Source organism: Benincasa hispida, chromosome 9 (assembly GCF_009727055.1).
Source record: "Benincasa hispida cultivar B227 chromosome 9, ASM972705v1, whole genome shotgun sequence".
NCBI lineage: Eukaryota > Viridiplantae > Streptophyta > Magnoliopsida > Cucurbitales > Cucurbitaceae > Benincasa > Benincasa hispida.
The window spans coordinates 29,957,286-29,960,596 of record NC_052357.1 but is presented as its reverse complement, the minus strand read 5'-3'; the positions used below and the strand labels follow the sequence as shown (position 1 = coordinate 29,960,596).

Here is a 3,311-nt window from a genome sequence, read left to right as displayed (position 1 = left end):
ATAATCTCAGGACCAAAAAGATATATATTTTTTTAATATACTACTTTAATATTTATAAAAAAAATAAAAATAAAAAAAGGAAAAAAAAATACCACTTTAAATTAAAATGATAGTATGACAAACGGAATGTGTTGGGCCCAAATGGTACAAATAAGCCCAACATCACATGTTGCCTTCATCCACGGTTTTGTTTTTGCAATTTTAGAAAATATTTATAATTTTGGCCAGTTAAAATTGATTTTTTTATTGATCAATTTTTAGTCTTCAACCATTCATAACAACCTATAAATAAAATAAATATTTGTTTATAATTTAGTGACTTAAAAAAAAAAAAAAAAAACGCTAATTATAATATGTAACATTTTAAGGGCTAATAATTAAGTATATATCAACATTTTTAAAGAATTGCAAATATAACAAAATTTATCAGCAGTAGACTCTATCATTGGATCTAAATTATATACTTTGGACCTGATTACTATATTTGTAACTGCTCTTAAAATTTAAGGATTCATTTTTTAGATCATGAGATTTTAAATTTGAGAGTAAAGATTTGAACATATGATTTATAACGAGAAATACTAGTGTATTAATTAACTAAATTAATACTCTAAAAGGGAAAATAATTCAAACTGAAAAGATAAATAACAATTCTATTTAACAAAGTACAATTAGTCGAGTCGAGCGTAAGTGGATAAAGTAGCTATTACAATCCATCCTAGTGATGGTGGAACTAAAGAAAAATAGTAGAAATGAAAGGCAGAAAATACATTTTTTTTTTCCTTAGTACAAGAGAAAATACACATATGATAAGTGAGGCCCAATATCATGGACTTCTTACATTCTAATTCCACTTAGACCCTGCAGAAATAAGACACAGAAAATAATAAATACAACTTTGTATAACATAAGCCCTTCATTAAATAGAAAAAAAGATATATGTATTTTTGGAGTAACAAAGAATTTGGACCAACTTTATTGTGATAAAATAATAATTCAAATTAATCTTTAGTTTTTTTATTTTTAAAAATTATGCTGGTTTTATTATAACTTTTTGTAACCTCGTTTTTATACTCATAACTTAATATTTGAATTCTTTGTCATATCCTAAAACTAAAAAATTGTCTTGTTTAATTATCCTTTTGTTTTTTTTTTTTTTTTAAATTAAGTCTATTTTCTCTCAATTTTTTACAATAATTTGTATTTTTCTTAAATAAAATGGTTGAATTCTTAGTCAAATTCAAAAAAAAAAAAAAATTAAAAGCTACTTTTTTTTAGTTTTCAAAATTTGGCTGGTTTTTTAAACCATTGATAAAAAGTAGATGACGAATGAAGAAATTTAGAGGTGGAAGTAGTGTCTATAGATTTATTTTTTAAAAACAAAAACAAAAAAAACAAAATGGTTATCAAATGGGGCCTAATTTTTTTGTTTTAAATTTTGGCTTGATTTTTTAAAACATCTCTAAAAAGTATATAACAAAATAAAGAAAGCAATAAGTGAGAGCCAATATTTATAAGTTTAATTTTCAAAAAACAAAAATTAAAAATTAAGCTCCCATTTGATAACCATTTGAGTTTTAATTTTTAATTTTTGAAAAGTAGGCCTATAAATACTCATTCTATCTCTAATTTTTTTAATTATTTCTTATCAATGTTTTAAAACACAAAGCCAAAATTTGAAAACTAAAAAAACTAACTTTTAGAAACATGTTTATTTTTTGAAATTTGGCTAAAAATTATAGTAGGACTTGAGAGAAAAAATGCTTAATTTTCAAAAACCAAAAACAAAAGATGAAATGATTATGAAATGAAATCTAAATTATTATCAAACAATGCCTAAAAGAATACCTTATTTAAGCTTTCACTGAAAACTTTTAAATAAATGAACTCAAATAATTATATCAATAAAGTATAAGAACTAAAATAAACAGAATGAGAACCTTAGAAATTTCATTTTCTTTGAGTGATGTTTAAGAGCAAGGGGGAGTGTTAGGGATGCTGCACTTGGCTGGCAAAGCAAGAGCAAGATCAGGATCGATCCCAAATGAGGATAGCAACATAGAGTGTTTATATTTGCAAAAGCAATCAAAGTCGGCCTTCGAGAGGTCATCGCAACAAACAGCGGGCGGTGGCTCAGTAGGGCATGGGTTTGTCACCCATGGCTTGCACGCCGTGAGACCGTCCTCATTGACGCCACACACGTCCATCGCCACCGATATTCCCGCTAGGCCAACGAATATCACCACCGCCACCACCGCCACCTTTCGAACCATCTCCATGAGAAGCTTGAAAGTGTGGTATATTGTGTGTGTGAGTGTGTTTGTGTATAATATGAGAATTAAAGAGTTATGGTATGTGTGTTTATTTATATGAGTTTGGAAAGAGAAAGGAGGAGGAGGAAGAGCCACAAGTTAAGTTCCCGTGAATGGGGTTTGGCAGAATGTGGTTGTTGCTGGTATCCCATTATTCAATTTTCATTTTTTATCCATACTTTTTTTTTACTTTTTTGTTGTTATTGGTGGGTAGTTTAAAAGATATTTTTAAATTATTTATTAATCTAAAATCTTAAGCTAATGAATGAAGATAAATTTAATATTACATTATCTAATAAATATGGCTATGATTTTTAATTTTCATCGACATTGATAGAAAAGCTTAATATATCGACTTTTCTATTATAGTATACGTAAAAATAGATGAGACAAGACTTTATCGATAATGAAGACATTTTGGAAGAGTAAGGGATGCTGCAAGTCGTCTGACTTAATTTTGGATTGTTATAATTTTTAAAATAATTGATGATAATTGTCTTTTTTAAAAAAAAAAAAAATTGTTATGTTGTACTAAATTAGTTTTTAGGAAATTTGAGTTTAGATTTGAACAAGTTGTTTGCACTGTGTAGTAAATAAATACCAAATAGTTATATTTTAAATATTATAATTGAAATAGACCTACTAATATATATATATATTACTTTTATAATTTATGATTTTCTAAATAATTTTTAAAATGTTATATTATGCTTGTTCTAATTTTTTTAAAAAAATCAATATGGTATTATTTTTTTTTTAAAAAAAAAAGTTTCATTCAAATTAGGAGATAAATTTTCTCATATTGAAAAAATTATTAAAAAGTGGCATCTTATTCTATGAGAATCTAAAAGCTAGAAAGAAACTGTTTAAAAAAAATAGAAGGAAACTGATTTAAAAAATTACGTAAAATAAACGTGTGATTTAATCACAATCTGTTTTACCAAATAAAAAAAAAATTATTTTTCTTAATCACTTTAATCCCAAACGCACCGTCATATC

At 25.9% G+C, this 3,311-nt stretch overlaps 1 long non-coding RNA gene across 1 annotated transcript; it reads right to left on the bottom strand.

Annotated features, from left to right (window-relative positions):
* Positions 1-626: 626 nt before the first annotated feature.
* LOC120085335 lies at positions 627-2,348 on the bottom strand. The gene is made up of 2 exons (XR_005483884.1): positions 1,941-2,348; positions 627-861 (listed from the first exon to the last, which is right to left on the bottom strand). It is a non-coding gene; the product is annotated as an uncharacterized LOC120085335 (long non-coding RNA).
* Between the last annotated feature and the right edge of the window lie 963 nt (positions 2,349-3,311).